We start from the raw sequence: 22,324 nt of genomic DNA on the forward strand, positions 1-22,324 counted from the left end.
TATTCTGGTAAAATTCCAAGTGTAGTTAAGCCCTTCAACTGCTAAATTAGACCCTAAGTTCAACGGTCCACCAACAGGAGCCACACATTCAGGGTATTTAGAGCTACACTAGTCAAAGTCCTGGAAACACAGAAGAGGAAATAAACCTTCCCAGAGAAGAGGAAGGATACAAACTCTGACAAATCTACCATACCTCTGCTTTATGTGATTCTAGGAAAACATGCACTGGGATTTGGGAAAGGTCTTTTTAATAAGGGTTAATTGGAGAAGTATGTCACACATGACTGAGTAGCGTTTCAAATTACTGCTCACACTGGCATAACTATATCAGGCAAATGACAGAACACCAAAATAGGGGATAGTCAGTCCTCTTCTCTTATATTTAATCTTTATAGTTTCATTATTCACAAAATTGCTAAATATCACAATTATAGATTTATTGCTTCTTTCAAAATATTGTTATGACCACATCGTAACATTCCCTAGAGATGCAATAGTTCTATAAAATCTGTTTTCTGTTATCACTCAGATTATTAGTCTAGGCTTTAGATATGGATTAATTTGTGTAGTTTATATGATGAAAAGCTCAAGTTAGATGATCCTGATAGAGCCCTTTCTGGGCTTGAAAAAAAAAAAAAAAAAAAAAGGGAAAAAGAGAGAGCAAGAGAAAAGAGAAAATAACTACATTTTAGCCAGCCAGAATAGAGGTATTCCTGCAAAAATCATTGTATGATCTGTAACACTGTGTTATTCAAAGTCAAGTCCATAGCCCTGAACCTGAAGAAAGTCACTTCAGTTTCTCGACACTGCCCGAGTTAACTGCAAGCATTTCCTGACACACAGAAAGCAGGCAGAGAAAGGAAAAACGTCAACTTGAGAAAAGCACAGCTTCCAATCCCCACCCACCAGCTTCAGTCAAAGGGATGACTTCAGTCCCTTTCTTAACTAATCCTGTCACTGTAAAATCCTACAGTCATTCTTCCACACATAAAGGGAAAACGGACTCACTAGGAGGACCTAGACTCTTTCAGCTTGAACTGTTAACCAATGGTGGAAATGCAAGAATGCTGAAGTTGTGCCTTCGGAGCCAATAGAGTGGATTTGTGTGTCCCACATGACTGCGTTTCCCCTGTCTTTCACATGGGCAGTATTTAGTTCAATTCAGAACTGCAGATAGTATAGTGTGCAGAGCAGCAATGGGATGTCTGAGCACAAGTGGCTGACTTCCAGGCGACTTCAGGAAGCACATTTATGTATTTCTCCTGAATTAAACTGGGATTCTGCACCTTTGACATCCTCTGACCCTCCTTGTCTCTGCAGAAGGAGACAGCAACCTGCACAGCACAACAAAACTGTGAGTACGGGGTCTATTTATTTTTATTTTCACCTGGAAAGGCAAATACCTTACAATTGTCGGATTGCTTCGTGCACTAAATCGATGGTGACTTTTTCCGAGATGAACACGGATCTAAAGTGCTATTCAAATTCAGAAATACTTCTTGCACACTTCAATTAAAAAAAAAAAAAAAGAAAGAAAAGAAAAGAAAAAAAAAAACAACAAAAAACCCCCAACACTTATCCTCCAGGGCAGTGCCTGCATGCATGCTGCATGCCACAATGCTTCCTGACATAGCCAGCATGCTGCTTTGTTCATAAAGAAAAACAAAGACAAAAAGCCCTACACACGTATGTTGTTCACTTTTATTTGTACTCTGTGTCTAATCAGGCTTGATCTGTCCCCAAGGGGGAAAAAAATAAAGGCAAACTTTAACTCCGCCAGCAAGGGCAGCCCAGACTTTCCAGACATCTGACAGTTATTATAATTAGCTATGAAAGACAGCAAAGACACTTTGGGGCAAATAGCTCTTACATTCAGAACAATGAAGTCGAGCAAGGTTCCCATCCCACCCCTTCCACGGGGGGGAGGGGGAGAAGCGAGCCAGCGGGGGGGAGTGTTGGAAAAGGATTATGGCTGGACTGAAAAAACACAACTAGTATAATATCTGGACTCACTCAGCACAAGGAGAGGCTTTTTGATAAGCAACTTTAACTCCCTCTGGATTGTGGCTTGCATTCACTTAGATTCGTGGTGGGGTGGGAAAGGGTGTGGGGCTTTTTGCAGCATAGTATCAGAAGGTTGGGGTGGAGGGGGCAGTGGGAATGGAGGGGGCAGAAAGAAGAGAATATCCATAGCAAGATACATTGCAATTGCTTCCTAGTGCTTTGCTGGCCAGATCCCTTTAAGCTCAAGTTGCTTTCTGGGCAAGATTTATGAGAGTTCTCAAACAGAAGCAACAAACAAAGCAGAGCTTTTCTTTTTCTTCCTCTTCTCCCGAAAAGAAATTGAACCCAAATGGATAACTGTATAATAAGAAGCACTGATCTGTGTTTTTGTTCCTTTTTTTCTTCCCTCCACATGTTCATAAATCCATTAATAAGATCTTTCCCCCACCCTCCGCCTTCACTTTCCTTCCCATCCCCCCTCCCCTACTAAAAGTTAGATTCTGAAAACTACGATCAGAAGGGAAAAAGCAAAGACAATAGAAATCTGACTCAGTCCTGGTTGGGCTGGATCTCTAATAAAGCATGAAGTGAAAACAGTTTCTAAGTGAAAGATGAGCAGGCCTCTTAAAAAAAAAAAAAATTAAAAAAATTAAGTGCAATAAGGAGAAATTGTTGAAAGATTCCAGACGCTACTAATTATGGCTTAAATAAATCTTCCTGGACAGATGTTTGCTTGCTCCCAATGCGGGGAAAGGAACATTAAAAGCAGCATTCTTTTAAAAAGGGATTTGACATGAATTTGGTATATATTATTTTTCAAAAATGCAAAATACACCATTTTATTCTTTGTCTGCCCTCCTGTTATCTCCCCCTCCCCCCATCCACCGCCCACTGTGAGCTGAGACACCTGAAGGCTAGACACAATGATCAACAGAGCACTGCGCTCGCCTGTCTGGATTCCAGCCAGATTTTTTTTTTTTCTTCTTTTTTTTTTTTTTTTCCCCTCCACAATCAAGGAGCCTGCACGCAATGCACGGCAAGCCCCTTGCTCGGCTATGTGCAGATCAGACAGAAGTCTGCACCATGCTGCAGAAAGATTAAAAGACAAACACAAGCCTTTCCTCCTTATGTCGGCCAGGCTCGGTTTCAACTTCATTGCAAATTTCAAAAAATACGAAATAAGAAACTTTGTAAACATCTCTATGTGTTATTGTACAAAGCATGCACATATGTGCACACACTTTCCAACACAGTGTGACTAGGGGCAGCCACACTTTCAGATTTTACAGTGGTTTCTGTATTACGTTTACAGCCAACATAGTATTTTATGTTAAGTTCGCGCATCACATTACTTAATGTTCAAGAGCTACGGCGGTTAAGATTTTGTTTGCCTATACAAAATGCTACATAAAGGGAAATAGTTAACGTACAGAGACATACATCTGAAAGGCAGACTGAAATATTTGAGCATGTTATGGATTTAGAGAGATTAGCAAGATCTCCTAGACAGTTTTGTGGCAGTTTTAAGCCACTTGCTTTGCAAGTAGGTTGTCTTCAACCCGTGGGGAGTATGGCAGCGGAGTAGTTAGCCAGCCTTGCAACCCTCAGCCTTCCTGTTCCCAGAGCCCAGAGAAACACCGACTGGCCCAGTATTATTGTGCCAGAAAGTTGGTCTTGGGAATGCAGTACTCCCCAAAATAGTTTCTCTCCCTTTGGTGTGGCTATGGGTGGGGTTAGCAGCGACATACAGGGAAAAGGGAGATTCAAAGCATTTATTCTATTTGATTTTAAAATACATACTGTGCGGACCTGTGTTCTAAAAGTTCTTTAGAATTGCATCATTTCTGGTACAAATTGTGTCTTCTTACACATGATGATTAATTTTTTGCTTTTCATTATGGACTTTTCATGAAGAAGCATTAATTTTTAATTATTTTTTTTTTTTACACACAAATGTACTTGCACACACATACAGAGCTTTTAATTTACTCCTTGAAAAGATTTAAACTGTGTTATAGCCACACTAACAGGTAACTTAAGAGAAAGACAGGATTTTTTTTTTTTCCTTTGCCATTGGTAATAAACACTATGAAAACTGGAATCCAGCACAGCTATCCCATAGACTGAGTCCTAAATTCCCCTTTCTTTCCAAACAGTAGCAGAGACATACGAACAAAAGGTTGCATGTAGTGGCGACAACATCCACAGGCAAGGTAAAGACTCCAGAAAAGAGATTTCAAAGAAATGAAGAACAGTAATTGAGAGCTGCAGTCAGATTTGTATTCCTGTGGGTTTTGGTTTTGTGTTGTTTGATTTTTTTTAAGGCAAGAGATTTAATACTTTCCTGAAGGAATGTTTTATGTACCTTACATAATATATACACGCAAGCTCAACACAATGGTCATATATGAGAAGTATCGTCTTGTAAATTACATGCATATGTATATAAACAATCTCACTAATATTAATATGCTAATTGCCTTTCTACTTTTCCTGGCATATTATACTTGAAAAAATAAAATGTGTTGTTGTTGTTTCACAAGAGTGTTTCAAAATAATGCTTGCTGGTGCATTTTGAATTGGTGATTCTTATTTTCTTGAGATAATGACAATAAGCAATATTTTCTAAAGACTGAAATCCTATGCGAAAATTCCTCTGAATTTCAGAAGTGGTTTACACAGTACTTTGCATTGGAAGTGATATTTCAAGTGGCAATGTATATATTCTTTGTCAAAATAATGACTAATTAGATAAGAGTTAAGCATTAAACCTGAGCCTATGAGTAAAGAACCCTTGCCTCCATGTTCAGTACAACACTCTAGCCTCTTCTCCCATAAAGGTCTCCTGACTTCTGTGAATGCTATGTGTTCAGAAGCTCTACATAAAGTACATAGGAGATACAAAAGCCTGTAAATATGGTGTTATCCATCAGCTGCTGTTGTCCAAGCACCTGAGACTTGGGGCTATATGTTTTCTAAGCAAAGGGTTTATTTACCTAAATGTGAAAAATTCTGACATATGAGTGTCTATTGAACTTCTAAACAGTTGAAATGAAGCAAACATGGAAGATCATGCATATTTATGACTCCTTTCCTTAAAAAAATGATGTCTATTACAGCTCATCTCCTAGCCTATGGCCTCCATTTTTTTTCTATGCACAAACTCCATGTTGCTACTTGCACAGACATCAAGTTCTGATTTCTTAAACTCTCCTCTAGCCTCTTCTCCTCATGCTTGTTCTGTTGTATCTGCTTGTTTGAGCCTTTCCTAGTTCAAGCAGAAGTGCAAGTTTCAGTTGTAAGAACAAAGTGCTCAGGATTACTTCCAAAACTTTCGGAAGATTGGTTGTTTCACTTACACCTTTCCACAACAGAAGTAGCTAGAGAGCCTACCAGGAACACAGGCAGTCTCAATAAGGCAACAGGGTCAGATGAGATCATCCATTACAGGCATGAAGAGAACTGTGCATTGCATTTTGATAAATAAAGAGCAGAGAGTGTTTTAATGTAAACAGGTTTCTGTTTGATATTTTGGCAAACTGCTGCAAAGCTCAAACTACAGCTGAGCCAAAATTACTTTCGATATGGTACAGTTAGACCAGATGGCCACGTGTTCTTTTCTTATTTAGATGAGACTTTTCCTTTCAATAACATCTTTCTTCCTGACCTGCTTAAAAATTCCAGCGAATGAAATCAGCACAGGATTTTCAATTCTAATTGACCATGTGCAGAGGAAGGGCCAGTAGAGAAATCAGTAGGGCCATTGTAAGGCACACTGCATCAATCTCCCCTTTGTCCTGAATTTTTTCTAGCATGAGCTAAAATAATTAAGAATATTTAATTTATATTATTTGTACAGCAGGAAATCTTGTCGCATTCAGGCAAAAATCATTACAAGTTCCTCTTTTACAAATGCATGCACCAAGGCATACGTTTATTACACACTAGAGAAACAGGTACTCAGCATCATTTAATTGCCAAATATTAAAACAAAACAAATCAACTCCCCCAAAAAAACCTCAAGCAAAGTGTGAACAACAAGAACAAAAGTGAATTAAAGCACAAACTGCTTTGCCTTTTCTAATGAAGTAAAAAGCCATGAAGGATATGGAACTTCTCAAACCAAAAATCACCCCAACATTTAAAAAAAAAAAAAATCAGAAAAATAATTTCTCAACTGTACAACATGCTCATGTTTAAAATGTCTGTAATTTTCATTTGCTATTAGTCTGCCTACACAGATTTGACACACACACATACCCACTCACTCTATGTGGGTTGATGAGCATGGTCTCACTTGTTCCTGTGGTCTACATGCAAAATACAGACTGCAAATACTGTGCATACCACACACAAACATTAGCTGCAGAAATATGCACACAGATGACATCACTGCAGCCTTCCTTACCATTATATTTGGATTTAGTGAGATACTTGTGAAATAAGATAAGGGTACTTAACAAGCTTTAGCAAGTAGAGTATGAAAAAGATGCATGAGGTCCTACCTATATGTTTTTACCTAGCCCATGGATAAGGTAAGTGTGTCAAATGAATCCTTTAGAAGAAAAGAGGAGGAGAAAAACTAATTCAAAGTAATACAGGGAAAACCTGGCTGGCTTTGTTCAGCAATTGTGGGGTTTTACTGCGTTGCTGGGAGGGTTTTGGGCTTGGGGATTTTTTAAGAGCATTTTTGAGGGGATGTGGGGTTGTTTGGGGTTTTGTTTTGATTTTTTAGGGGGGAGTTTGGAGGTTCTTCTGGTTGGGGGATTTTTTGAAAACATAGTTTATTTAGTTGACTATTTATTTATTGATTGATCACAAGGCAAAAAGATTAGCAACAGATTTATTCCTGTTACATTTTATGCAAATTCCATTTAGTATTCACAATTTAGTTTTGCATGGCGCTTGTGTGGTTGGTGATTTTGTATTGTCACTACAAGCTTGAAGCAAGAAAGAACCAAGGTCTTCTAGAAAATTATTTCTGGAAAGTAATTATGAAAACAGTTTCAATAAGATGGCCTTCTTTTCTTTAGTTGAAACAGTTAGTTGTTAAAATCCCAATCACTCTTTAAATATAAGTTGGAAAACAATCCTAGAGAAAATGCAGTGGGCAGCATGGGCTTTGCTATATGTCAAGCATGCTGTCCAAGTAACACATGCGTGAAGAAACATGCCCGAGAACATAAAACAAAACCCAGACTCTGGGACTGGCCAGACAGACATGGTAAAAGGTCTGCTTTCAGCTCTCCAATAAGATGCTTTGTTGCCTTGGGCAAATCATTTAACTGCCTGGCTTCTCATCTATGTCATATTAGTACAATTCAGGTTTTGAATTTGTGATTATTCTTGAGAGGTCAGCATTGTGATACCACAGCAAAGAGTACTGAAGACAGCTGAGATACTTGAAAAGAATCTAAAATGCCAGACAGAAACACTCAGTTTTCCTCCTGCCATTAAATCAAATAATTTTTGATATTTCCATAACTAGAGAAGATATGAAGTTTGTTTCTGAAGATATTCACATAAATCACTTCTATCTTAGTTTTCTTATGTTTTTCATGTACTTGAACCCTCACTTTTTGTGTGTGTGTGCCTAACATTAAAATGCTGACTTCTGTAGAGTAATGGCTTATTTAACAGATTGTGCTATGGTGCCTGCATGATCAGGTGTACCAAACTTAAGCACTACACATTTAGTACCTCCAGTATTTGTGCAGGTATCTGATGTAGTAATAGTGTTGAGCATGCTTTTATTTCTAAGGCCTGAAAGTGATCTAGCAAATCTCTTCCATGCTCAAAGTTCAACACATGCTTAAAGCATTGTGCTGAAATAGGTCTGCAATTTCTACAGAACCATTTGCCATGAGAATTAAATGACTTTGCTGGGGGTCATTAAGTTGTCCCAGGTTCACCTCTCTATTTCTATTGACGATTCTTTGATTCCCACCATTGAGCAGATTGAGTTAGAAACCCTTGGGCAGCAACTCTGAAATTCACTGCATAGGAGAAGTAATGAGCAGGCCTGAAGTCATCATGAGATTTCATGGAAAATTTTTTTCAGGCCACCATTATGTGTCTCACTGAAGTGACCGCATCACACACGTGGAGCTAAAAACTTTGGTTTCCTGGCAAGAATAAATATGAATGATCTCTTTGTGAAAGGAAAAAAGAAAAAATAATTTTCTACTGAATGATCTATTAATCAACATTCTAGTATAGTATGAAGTATGAAGGAAAGACTTTCAGTTATCTTATTTCAGTGCTGTTCAGAAGTTGCAAAAACTAAGTAAAAGGAGATGTGGCAGATCTGCCTTGGTGGGTTTGCAGAAGGGTTAGGGCAGAGAGAAACAGACAAGAGGGAATTATCCTGCGTGGAAATGCAGCCTTTTGCAGGGCTCAGAACAAGGAGAGGAAGTCATAAAAATGTGCATGGGTATGTGCGATTCATGGGCTGTGTTTCACCAGCCTATTTTTACTGTCAAGGCTCCAGACTATATTAGGAGTCTACCCAGTCTCCTGGGTAGAGCCATGCAATGTAGGACAGTGGGATCAGATAAAATGATTAAAATCAGTTTGTTCTCATGATTTCAGCTAAGTGTAGTAGGTGCAAAACTGAAAGACTTAATTGTATGATAAAAGTACAAACACCTCTTTGTGCTTTACCTCTACATTTTTCCAGTTTAGAGAAATTGATGAGGTTTTCTTTGATCAAAAAGAAAACCAACCACGAAACAATGGCAAGGAAGATTATTGCTTTTAGCAGCATCCCACTTGAAACTGGTTTCATCTATCCAAAAAAAAAAAAAAAAAGCTCAGAGGGAGTTGTAAAAACAAATACTCTACTACAGCCTAGAAGCACTTTACAAACAGTATCTAGTTAAGAAGCTCCAGGAAAAAAAAGAATGGATTTAAGTTGTTTAGAGAATTTCATAACTGCCTTTTAAGATCTCCTTTAACAGAATTTCTTATCCATGCACGAAGTTCGTGCTCCTGTTTACAAGTATTATTTTTCACTCAATTTGAAACCACTTCTTTAAGAAAACATTTTATAAAGCAGAGAATTTAAAAAGATGAACAGTTTCACAACAGTAGGAAAAAAAAGCAGTTCACAATGTTGATTTAAAGACATGGAAAGGGTTAAAATTTCAGATCTTTATGTAAGAATTAAAAACGAAAGGAGAGTTAGAAAGGGGGAGAGGTGGGGGGAGAGCTAAGCTGCTGGTGACTTGAGTGTATTTATGGATTACTATGTCCTGAAAAGAAGAAAACCAGAGTTGTAAGATGACACTGCAGGGGTTGTCTGGACTTTTCACCGAGTGTAAAGTCTGTTTAGTCAGTGTCTTAATGCCTAATGCTGACCTTTGCCCTCTTCACTCCTCCGTGCTCCAGGTGCAACATTTTTGCAAGTGCTTTACCATTATTGGAGAGACTGTGCAGGTTTCACACGCTGCAAAGTGCACAGAGCATTTTACACAACATCCATCACATGCACCCATGTCAAGGCTTAGCACATTTTTGTTATGCTAAGTACACACAATGATTTGTTTTACACATTTCCCCCTTATTAGTAATACTGCATTAAATTAATAAAAACAAAAGCTTCCTTGTGAGGGTATTCCATTTGCATAATTCTACACAACAAGATACAAGATTAAGTTTAAACTCATGTCTCGTACTCCCCAGCACCGTGAATTACAGCAAGAGTATGCAACGTATGCTGGCAACGCCATTGATCTCTCTTAAATTAATTCTCTTTGCTATGGAAATGGGAGACAAAACCAGAACCCATTGCTACAAAACATCCAAGGCACTTCAGCTGATTTTCCTCAGAAAAAAAAAAAAAAAACCAAAACAAAACTGATGCCTTGTACAGTTATTAATTATATTTGGGCTGACATGAATTTAAGAAACCCGTAAGCTTGACATGCTAATAATTAAAATGCCTATACTACATAAGGTCTATACAATATCCATTTTGATTTACAAAAAATAATGTGGTAAAATGTTTATTAAATGTGAGATACTATAAATTCTTCAGTTGTCAGGATGCATATAATATAAAGGATGGCACACACACCCCCCACGTTTATTCGCCTGTGCTTTATATTTAGTAGATGGTTGCTAAGATCTTTGAGGGCTTGCAATTTGACTTTGCTGGGGATAATGTATAAGCTTGGTACTATAATTTTCAAGACCATTATAGATTTTTGTGTTATTTCTGGAAAGTTTGCCATGGGCGTTTCTTGCCACCGTGGGCAAGGAACCCATTTTCCCCATTTGTATTATGCTGCAGGACTGATGACTTCTTCAGATGTGGATCTGGCTTTTAAGATCCATCAGTTTTCCACCACAAGACATCCTGTACTAAAATGCACTCTGCACAATCAAGGTGTAAAACTTACTGGAAATACAAGACCGTCCAGTATACGTTTCCTACACTTTGTGATCTATACAAGCTAACCACGCCTAAAGAAAATTTAGAAGTTATGATTTAGATGTTTAGAAGCTTTAATTAACAGACTTCGCCCACATTTTGTCCTCACTGAGCTATGCTGCAAAATGTTCATTAAGCTGAAGGAAAGGAAAAGGATTCATTTGAAAGAAGTCAACAGCAGCAGGTAGTCTTTATGTAGAACCTTACTAGTCAGAACTGTCTAGTCAGAGTAGCCCAGGATAACACCTTTTCTAGGCACAGTAGTACTTCAGGGTGAGATTTGCATAAAAAGAGATCTGATGAGGGTTTACATGTTAGGAACTCCCACAACAGAGATGTGTGTGGCTCTAGACTGAAGTATTTAATAGATTGTCTTTCAGATGTGACAAGCAGCCTGCAGTACACTGTGTCGTTGTGAAAGAATATCTTGTTGTTTCCCTATGACATCTGTGTATAAATTAATTTAGGCCATCATCGTTATCTAGCTAGTTTTAAGGGATTCAGTTTTGTAGACTTTTTTGGTTTTTTTTCAGACAAAGCATAAATCTTACTATACTAGTTTAGTCTAGGTATAGGCACAGGTTAAGGGAAATGCCCTGAAAAAGTTTTCTTGTAGTCTTTGAATTCATAACATTTTCACTACAAGAGAATCAAGATAAAAAATGAAAAGTTGTGTTTTGCACGACAGACTGTTCCTAGAGCTGAGTAGCTCCATCTCAACATGAAGAGTGCTCCTGTTCACAGTGCAGCTGCTAACAACTCATCAACACCCCTTGTTTAAGAGTAGGGTACAATTAGAAGCCAAAACTTTAAAGCAACCTGAAATGTTATTATTGTAGTAAGCTATGCAGTTGGGTTTGATTTCTAGCCACACTGTATCCCTTTGCTCCTGACACTGTTTACAAGACATATTTAGTGCAGGTGGTACTCTATTTAATTTCGCTGAAGGTCAAGTGTACTTGTCATAATTGTATTTTTTGCACAGCTGAAAATTCAACTACTGTAGACTGAAAACAGACATTGTTTCTGTGAAGGAAGCGGCACTGAAGAGTTGTACTTGAAATAAATAGAGTGAAGTAATTTTTCACATTGTTTTCTCCTGCTACCTCATGAAGATCATCACCTCTGAGGTTATTGTATATCAGCAGAAGCAGACATTTGGGTACTTATATTTACAGAACTTCACAATCCTTTGTCTGGACAAAGGGGTTTGATTTGTCTTCCCATAGATGGTTACTATGAATCTTTTTCAGGACTACACTCTGAGATGAAGTTTGTAATGTTTGTAGGGGACTGGTTTTATAATTCTTTGCAATTTAATCAAGTTTCTAATTTAAGTAGAGAAAAAAAAATAGAGAACTGAACACAAAAATTCCTTTAGTATTCTGCTATTTTGGAAGATCAAAATCATGTGTCTCAGAGAAGAATCATATAAAGCTTCTATAAGTTATAAACTAAATAATTATTACACACCATACTGAATCTGAGGGGGAAAAAAGGCATGATAGAAGTAGGGCACTATTCTTCCTTACCCATAAGAATTACTCATCCCTTCTATATGCAATAAGTGCACCTGAAATACAGGAAATTGCCTACCAACCCTGTTTTTTTCTGTGAATCCATACCTCTCTCATCCTCTAGCTTACGATCTTTCCTAAAGCCTTCACTACTCATTTTACCTGAAGAAAGGAAATTAAAGCAAACAGCTTTTGAACTCTGCTTGGTTTTGAACTTCTTTTCCATGTAGTTGAGACAAGCCATAACAAAACAAAACAAAACAAAACAAAACAAAACAAAACAAAAAAAAAAAAAAAAGAAGACACCACCAAACCCCAAACCTACACAGGTGTCTCCTTCTGTAATTCTTATATAATACCTCAGTCTTGCGTAACATTTAAAAACCAGTTTTCTTCCAGTAAACAACTTCCTAGTATATCACAGGCATGGAAGAGAAAAATTCTTCCTTCAGATCCTGTGCACCATCAAGATCAGAACCTCAGGTGTGCTCCAGACTTTCAGATCATAAATTTCTAAAAGTAGAGACAGATTCTCTATGTGAAATCCATTTGCTGGCGAGCTGCTTCTTATTCATCTTTTCTACCCCTTCCAAACTGCTTCTCTAAACCACTCTGCAAAACAGAACATAAAGATGTAAAAACTGGAACTGTTTGAGATAAATATGGAAAGTTACCCTATATAGGATGAGATTTTATTTTACCTAACAACATAAATGCAAATAAAATAGCACCCCCCTGTGAGGAAGGTATTTTTATTAAATTGAAATAAGAAAGATTAGAACTTCAAACCTGTAATGTTACCCTTAGTGGAAACTGCAAACAAAAAAACCCAGCTTGCAATCTGATTAGTCTTGTTTTCATTATTTTGCTGCTTTCAAAATGAGCTACCAGTTTCCTCAAAACATAGAATAATGCAGTAAAGCAAACATTGTCTCATGAAATTTCAGTAAGTCAAATTATGGGACATTGGTACTTCAATCTGTGGGATTCATCTGACATTTTGTTTCTAAATCCAAGCTTCCTCTTTCCTCACCCCACTGGTGGCTCATGTGTGTTTGGTTTAGTTTTCTTTTTAAATGGTATTAGTATTATTAAGTTAAACTGTTTCATTTTATGGTTAAATTCACTTTCCAATTCTACAAAATGATATTAAAAAAAAAAAAAAGAAAAAGTGATCCGTCTTACCAATATCCTTTGCCAGTTTTGCACATATACATTCAGGGAATTAAGTTTACGTAACATCATTTAGAAAGTCACGCATCATGACTGTTCTATCAGAACCAGTATCGTCACTGAATTTTTCAAGCAGAATTTGGGTAACTTATTAAGATCTTTTCCATGGGAAAGTTTTGAAATCTATTGCTCACATTAATGAAGGAAGTAAAACTTGGGGTTACTTAAAGAGCTATAGAAGTTTGGGTCCTTTTCAAAGGGGAATTAGGAATATTTTTCAGAAAGACTGCTTTAAATCTGTACAAATCAAGAATTCCTGAGCTTTAACAAAGAAGAATGTCAAAGGAAACAGGAACTAACACCAACTGTGTATCAAGTTTAGGAATATATTTCTTGATTGCATAATTGCTTGAGTTGTTTCCCCAAGCGTCATGGCAACGCACCTGTCCCCATGCAGGTCATTTTGTAGCAGCTAACACAGGTGATCACATTTAGCATCAATCCAACAGGCTTCAATGGCTTAGGACTCCACCATGTTTGTAACATGCTCCTGGTGGAGGGAGTCTGATGCCTTGCACGTGCAGGTTATGAGAACATCAAGGCTGCTGAAATCACCAGGGGGACCTGGCTGAATTCACTAACTTTTTATTATATTGAGGCCTGCATCTCTGTTCTGTTTTCCTCCAATGCCTCTGCTGAGCTACACACTATGTAGTGCCTATGTCCTGTCCTTTTCTTCCTTTATTTGGGATTTACACAGAACAGACAGCAATGATTTCCTGCTGGATGCCCTCAGGATTCACTGTGTGTTTTGGACATTACAAAGGGAGAGCAGACAGTCAAGAAAATTTGAGACTTTTATGGGAGAAGGGGGTTGTGGCCTTTGGCTACAAGTTCTTAATGAGCTTCCTGCTCCCTTTCTTCCTTAGCTCTCTATGACAGGAGGTGGTAAGCATAATGAAGACTAGAATTGTATATCCCTCCTTGCCAAAGATTTGTCATCTAGTGTTTTTTAAATTTAGAAACTTAGCTTGGCTGGCATTTGTTCTACTGCACAAATGTAAAATAAGTAAGGTTAACATAGCATGAAAGAGAAACATGGGGGAGATCTACTTCTCCTCAATTGCTCTGTTTGAAAACTCACACTTTATTTTGTGACAAGCAATAACATTCACTGAAAAAGGCATCCTGCACTGAAAGATATTGGGCATTCTTCAATATATGAGAATATTTCTGAATTAAGACCTTCTGTATTGTTTTCTATTTCCTTAAGAAGGCCTCAGACTGTCCCAGCTGTCTAAACACATTTACAGACTCTCCACACTGCTGCAAACCCACTGTAGTGGAATTTGTGTAAGGGTCAAAGGTAGCATAACTGAAGAGTTTTTGTTTGGGTTAGGTTTTTTAAGACACGAGAGGATAGCCGTTTTCTTCAAATGGAACTAAACGTACAGTTTATTAATCTAGTTTAGAGATACAATCTTTCTGAGTGATGGCTAACCAGCTGACAAACTGTTTGGGTGTTTTGTTTTGTTTTGTTTTTTTTAATTGGTTGCTGCATTTTGCAGCTTGCTTTTGACTTACCCACTTTGTTTTCTACTGCCCTCTTTTTCCATTTTTTCTTCTTTGTAAGGTGGTAGTTGAGCCATGAAAAGAAACCCTGTGAGTCCTAGAGTAAATGCCACGTTACTTTTCCTTGCACTTACTTAAGTAGGAGAAAAAGAATAAACCTTTGGATCAGTTGATGCATTCGCATTTGAAACCAGGAGATAAGATGAGATCAAATCAATCTTACCTAAAAGCAGATAAGCAATTACTAAATAACCAATAGAGGATATTTATCACTTAAATCCATTGCTCAAAATTTGACAGTTAATATCTTTCCTGAAATTGCTGTTTGGAGGATCCCTCTCCCATCTCTAGGAAAGACATCTGGGTAGCACTGAATGGAGTTTAGTGTTTGAACATCCCATCTGGTTTCATCATGTTAACACATGATTCCAAGTCATTCAAGAAGTATGAACAATGGATATTGTATTCCATATAGAGTCATGTGGATTTAATCTTTAAAAGATGGTGGCACTGTAGAACTCAACCTATTAGTTAAAAGTCAGAACATCTCGTGTACTGAAAACTTATTTCCCATAGCCTCAGAAAAGGCTCACATTTTATTCTACTCTTAGAATGACAAGCAGACAAGTGCCATCCCAGTTCTTATTTATCACAATGCCTATACTGATAAATCAGGAATGTATTTGCTAAACATGGCAGTGAAAAGCAAAAGTACAACAGACCTTTTCATGAGAATACTTATTATTTTCATCATCAAACTGCTTCCAGATTGCTTAAAAACAAGTGCAGAAATTTGCTATAAGGCAAATAGACGCTCTGGGCACCTTTGCCTTCAGAGCTGGTAACTACTTTTCACTGAGATTTACAATATCTACAATGTCTCTCTTCAAAACAAATGGGGAGTCTTTTCTTCAACAGGCCAGCACTAATCAGTCTCAGTGATGCTGAAAGAACATATCATTTCTCTCTGACCTCTTGAATAAAAATTCAGATTTCATTTAATAACATTCCTTATTCAAGCACTTCTTTTACATTTATTTCTTCATAAGGACGATTAACCCCTTGCCCTGTAACACTGACCTTAACAGGTATTTTCATTTTTTATTATTAAAAAAATCCCTATTAGGAACAAATATTCAATAAGAGATTTGTTAATAAAACTGATTTTAATCTGAAAGGAGACCATAGAAAATCAAAAACTCAGCAGATAGTTAACTATTTGCTAGCTGCTTTTTAACCCACTGCCTAAAATAAAACTGCTTTATTTGAGCATTTGGGAAAATAAATTGTATTTATCTGCCAGGGCAAGAAGATGAGGAAATAAACACATATTTAGGAGAGAAGCTTCTTTTTTTTTGGTGGAACAAAAGAGGACAAAGATGTTTTAAAATTTGCAAAACACGTAGGATTATGCATTTTTTAAATCAGACTCGCCTTTTATTTTTGGAGTTAAAAATCTAAAAGGTTTGATTTCACATCAGAAATCCCTGGAGCTGGATCAGGCAGAGGCACTAGTTTATCCCTCAAAGCTGTAAAGCCAGAATCAGAGCTGTGTAACAAGGCATTATAGATTTGGCTGATGAGAAAAGACAAAGAGAATTCTGTGGAGACTGATAAAGGAGATTCAATTACACCATCTAGCTTTTTCTGAACTCTGTTGAAATGTATCCTTTCTTTAGTGTCACCACAATTACCAGCCAGCTCCTAGGGTGAAGTAAGTTCGATGTGAGTGGGCAAGGAAAGCAAAGTGGATCACACGGCATCAGGATTTTCACACCAACATCTATGTCAAAAATATTCAAGAGGCTACTGATGAGGAAAAAAAAAAGTAGTTAATTGTTTACCTCTATTTTTTCCAATAACAAAACCTGTATAGAGGATCAAGACTAATTTGGAAAACAAAAGGGCAAAGAATGAAGAAATGTGCTCTAGTTTATGAAAGTGAGTAAGTTCCTTATGGGAGGAACTGAGCAAGTTCATAGCTAAGCTGGGTTGAGGGTTAGCTGTATTGGGTGGAGATTTTGTTTAAACCTATGGAGATCATATAGACTAGTAAACCAGTGGATTATAAAAACTCAACACAATCACGACTCAACACAATCAAATCTAGCTGATAAGAGCAGGGAAGTTACTGAACTCCCTAATTTGTGACAACCATAAAGTGCAAAACTGAAATGGAGATGATCAAATGTTCTGGTTTTAATACAGTGTCTCACTGTTCCTATCATCTCTAATGATTAAATCATTAGTGACTGTATTCATTGATTACCACCTTGGGTTTACAGTACTAAAAATTGTTTGTTTAATTTGGCAATATTTCTATCAACTCTCTTCAGTTCTGATTTAGTACTCATTCAGCAGAAATTCATGCAAGCTGTGGCAGACGGTCTGTGTCAGAAAGTCTTCAGAGTCTGTTTATCTAATTCAAGTACTCTGTCTAGAAATGCATTGCTTTTCAATACTTAAAATCTATTCATTCAGTTCCTTATTTTGGCAGGCACACTCTCCAAAACACACAATACTTTTCTGTCTATAATTATTACTATAGAAAATGTTAGGTACCTCCCTCCATCATCAGTAGCGCCTAAATTACTACAAGCACTTCTCATTCTCTAAATGGAAAGAGAGACACTGGAAAAAAAAATGACTTTAGGAAACTGAAGTCCTAAACTGAGTCTGCCTGAAAGCACTTTTTAAAGATTTTAGCTTTCTATGGTCTTAAGACACTGTCCTGGGTTAACACAGCCCACTCTCACAAGCCCCCATGATAGAAATGAAAAGTATAGAAGACCCCGGCTTAAAAAATAACTCAAAAGTTAATGTCTTCTAGAATTTAGGTAGTGGGTTAAATCTTTCTGGTTTCGTAGAATAATTTTGAGCAACTTGACTTTTTATAGTGGAAATGTTTGACTTCTCAGAGAAGATCTACAATTACAGTTGATTCTGCTCATGACAGGTTTCACTTATGATGCAGCAACAGACATTTGAAGATGTAGCAAAAGTTTCCAAAGGAGACAGAATTCATTCGTGATCAGAGGACTGTAGCGCCACTCCTATGAGGACAGACTGAGAGAGTTGAAGCTATTCAGGCTGGAGAAGACAAGCCTCCAAGGAGACTTCATTGTGGCCTTCCAGTATCTGAGGGGGGCCTACAAGAAAGCTGGGGAAGGACTTTTTACAGTGTCAGGTAATGATAGGACTAGGGGGAATGGAACAAAACCAGAAATGGGTAGATTCAAGTTGGATGTTAGGAAAAAATTCTTCCCCATGAGACTGGTGAAACATTGGAACAGGTTGCCCAGGGAGGTGGTGGAAACCTCATCCCTGGAGGTTTTTAAGGCCAGGCTGGATGTGGCTCTGAGCAACCTGATCTGGTGTGATGTGTCCCTGCCAATGGCGGGGGAGCTGGAACCAGATGACCCTTGAAGTCCCTTCCAACCCTAACAATTCTATGATTCTGTGTTTACTGCAAGTGTGACCATGCTGGCCTAGTTAGGCATCATAAAGTCATAATGCCAAATGATCCCAAAAAGCTTAGCAATATATTCATTTAAAAGGGCAGTAATACAATGTCTGATAAAACTCTTGTTACTATGTCAGTTATTCTCTGATTTGCAAGAAAGTGTAGGATTATTGTAATTTTTTAGCTCTTGAGTGGGGGAAGGCATATTTATTTTCTAGAATGTTGTATTCAGTCATCCTGCTCCTACCCATGAAGTTCAAATGCACACCAAAAAAAAAAAAAAAAAAAAAAAACAGGACAAAAAAAAAAAGAGAGAAAAAAAAACCAAGAGAGAATTCTTTTGCAATTCTATTTTGCATTAGGAGGGAGAGGAGTATCTCAGCACTTTGATTAAAGTTTCAGGATTAAGATAAAAATCAGTGGCTTTATTAAATCTACTGTTGCTGGATATTTTGCTGGACAAAGAGCTACTACCATTAACTGAAGCTAATGGCTGGTCCTAATATGAAGCCTTGAAAGAGTAGTCAGCATTCTAACTTGGACTCTGATTATTTGTAACTTGTGGCTAGCCTTACAGACCCAAAGAACTACATTCAAACTTATATTAGTGAAGGCAGAAGATATTTAAGTAAGACTTTTGTGCACTGCAGACATTTGAAATCTCAGACTCTGCCTCTTGCTTGTTTTCCACATACAAATGGCCAGCTGCCAATTAGGGAAGTACACATGCTGCAATGCAAAGGAAAATAAGCAGATATGTCTGTATGTACTAACTGCAAGTCAGAGTATTGTCTAGTGCAGCTGGAGTGAAAAACACTCCAAAAAAGCTAATTATAACTTCGGTCTTTATTATAAGTAAAAGCTTTTGTGAGCTATGGTTATGTTCCTCACTGAATCTTATTTCTTGCTTCTATGTCTTTTTCTTCTTTCACTGATTCAAGCTCTTGAAAATAAAATTGTGTCAAAGATATTAAAAAAAAAACAGCAAAAATTCTATAACAAGGCAATTTATCAAATTACAGAATAAAGGACAAAAGTCTCTTCATTTGTTGCATTACCTTTATGGATGAGCTTTTTAGTTGCTTGAAGCCCTATATAGAACACAATTCCAACAGACACCTGAATTTAATTAAAATATCTAATAAACAAAAACTACTAGTATTGATTGAAACATTTTTATCAAGGTTGCTTTTCAACTTATTGAGGAAGGAGACAAGTTACTGGCAAAGCCCAGAGCAGATCCAGGTTTATTTGGCCTCCTGTTACAGATACAGAACAATGCAATCTCTGCTTATTCCCTGACTACCAGGCCATAGGAAGGCATATTAAGATTATTTCCCTTTGCTCATTCTATTATAAAGTAAATGGAAAATGTTTTGGACAGTGCTATACAGTAGTAAAGAATCTATATGGTATATAAAGCACACCCTCAAAACCTAGCAGCAGTAAACAAAACCATGATGCAGATGAAAACAATACAGCTAACAAATCTGAAAAAACCCCATATATTCTCTATCTGTATTTTCTTCCCAAATACCTTTTACCACCTAAAAGATCACCATATTTGTTGAGCTTGCTAAAATAAAACTATAGCCATGATTAAATTTTATTCTTCTATCTACTTGACTGAGTCCAATGGAGGGCTACCAGGATAAATGAGGGACTGGAGCATTGTCTTTTGAGGAGAAGCTGAGACCTGGAGCTGTTTAGAATGGAGAAGAGAAGGCTGATAGGGCATTTAATAAATGTATAGAAATATCTATGGCTGGGTGTCAAGAGGGAGGGGACAGGCTCTGCTCATTTGCACCCTGTGATAGGACAAGGGACAATAGATATCAACTATAGCACAAGAGGTTCCACCTCAACATGAAGAGGAGCTTCTTCACTGTGAGGGTCACAGAGCATTGGAACAAGATCCCAAGAGAGGTTGTGGAGTCTCCTTCTCTGGAGACTTTCAAGACCCATCTGGATGCGTTCCTGTGTGACCTGTGCTAGACTCTATGGTCCAGCTCTGGCAGGGGGGTTGGACTCAATCTTTGGAGGTCCCTTCCCACTCCTAACATCCTGAGATTCTGTGATCTTTCTCTCTACTTCGAAATGAGAGACTGCCTAACTAAATTTTTGGGCCTTTCTAACGGCCACATGATTGTACTACATTCTCTTATGAAGTGATTAGCATCTTTTGTGCCACACTACTCGGCATAAGCTGTTTTTCTGTAAATCATAGACCACTTCTGTACAGGGCTGTTGCCATTTTTCATTTGCAGAAGCAACTATATGAAGGAATAGAACTTTCAGAAATGGAAAAAAATGGATTCTACTTTTAACTTAACAGAAAGTGGCATTTCATCTTATAGCCTTGCTAGTGCACTTGTTAGTAATGTGATGTGATGTGTCGTGTAGTTTGAAGTGAATTTGTATCCTTAAAGGATCAAGTGCTGCTCCTCACCAAAACGTAAGAAGATTTTGCTTCATGTTTGATTCCCAATTCACAAGCAGTGCAGTCCTTGAATATCAGCTTTTCTAGCGAGCTGAAAGACGGCGATTCGTATAGTTAAACTTCATGTGGTGTCGTACCATTTTTAATGAAAACTCTTTCAGAAAACAGTGATCAGATCTTGCTGCAGGAATAAGCAAGGTCAAAATAATAGGTGTATTAAAATGGAGTTTATAGTCAAAACCAGACACATTGGCTCCACAATAGCTGTTTCCCATTCAACAGCAATTTGATTATTTTAGACAGACCTCTAATTCTCAAATTTAATGTAGAACAGAACTAGTTTTGAACTCAAAGTTTTGTGGGCTGGAAAAAGTGAGTTTTCTGCTTACCTGTAGCCATGAAGTTTATCAGTTTATAAAAAATAGCAGTGAATGGTATGCAATGAATCATTTAAATGAAATCCTTCACATACAGAAATTGCCAGTCTAGCACTGAGCGCTCACACACATTCAACATATTCTACTTTATCTCACCCTCATACAGGCAAAACAACAATGTGGCCTCCCATGAAGTCGTTTACTGTTTGATGTAGTGGGCTAGAAGTACTTTAATGTTGCTCAGCATAATTAGCAACCCAAGAAAGAAAGAAATGCACAATTTGACAGGAACTTTTGCAAGAAATACTATTTGCAACAGTATCTGCTCTTTGCTTTCTAGTAAAAAGCTTGCAGTCTATTTTGGAGCATTTTGAAGATTTTCAAATTAAATATCTAGTAAAACCATATAAAAAAGTATCAAAATGCCCTCCAGTTAAAGTAGTCAGTTCTGTTAGTAAGATTATTGCATCCTGGACCAAAATCCACTTCTTTTTGGTGATTTGTTTTTTAATAAGAGCAATTATTAAGAGTTATGCAAGAGAGTTATTCAGGGTATGATAACTTTTGGACATTGATTAGTGCAATTGGGTGGGAAGAGGGAAAGGGATAAGATTTAATATAATTCTTTCACTGTCACAAGGCTCTGTCATCACATCCAGGTGATACCTGGAACAAACCAAATGAGATAAGTTTCTTCTCTGCCTCTGCTTATGACCAGAGCTAAATGAATACACAGCTAACAAAGCAAACTTCATAAACCTTTCCTGGGTCTTTGACACCTTCACCAGAGTATTATAAATAACAAGGCTTTAGAGATGCTACTCTTGTTAAAAAGCATCTTCAACCATTACCAAAATTATGGCAGGCTGCCACGTTCTGACTCATGGAACTGCACTGTTTGGGTGCCAGGCTTTGCAGGAGATTTCTCACAGGTTTCACAGCACTTTGGCATAATAGCCTAGCAAGCACCACAGCCTCCACCTTCCACTTTAAATCTTTTAAGAGGACTAGGTACAAACTTAGGAAGAAAGAAAGTTGGATTTGTTTAGCACATGGAATGAAGAAAAAAAAAAAGAATGAAATCTGTATGAATTTTGAGCTCTCTTAATATTTAAGACAAATTTCTTAAAATAACTTTCTCACCACAAATCACATACTGGACTTGTTTATGTTAGGTTTTAGCACTAGAATGTTGTCTCCAAATAAAAAATGCTGGTGGTTATATTAGAGTATCATTAAAAAAAGAGAGAATATTGTCTAAAAAAAGATATAGTTATTTCTTTACAAAGACAAAATCCCACTAAATTAGAAAGGTCTCTATGATTCAAAAGAGTTATGCAAATA

The 22,324-nt window shown here is 37.4% G+C and overlaps 1 long non-coding RNA gene across 2 annotated transcripts in view; it reads left to right on the top strand.

The window, feature by feature from the left end:
• The first annotated feature begins 986 nt into the window (after positions 1-986).
• The window catches only part of LOC128897546 (uncharacterized), a 68,093-nt gene continuing 46,755 nt past the window's right edge, over positions 987-22,324 (top strand). For both annotated transcript variants that reach the window (XR_008462443.1, XR_008462442.1), the window contains exon 1: positions 987-1,354. This is a non-coding gene — a long non-coding RNA (uncharacterized LOC128897546). The remainder of the gene's footprint in view (positions 1,355-22,324) is intronic.

The sequence above is a fragment of the Dryobates pubescens genome, chromosome 11 (genome assembly GCF_014839835.1).
Source record: "Dryobates pubescens isolate bDryPub1 chromosome 11, bDryPub1.pri, whole genome shotgun sequence".
NCBI classification, from domain to species: domain Eukaryota; kingdom Metazoa; phylum Chordata; class Aves; order Piciformes; family Picidae; genus Dryobates; species Dryobates pubescens.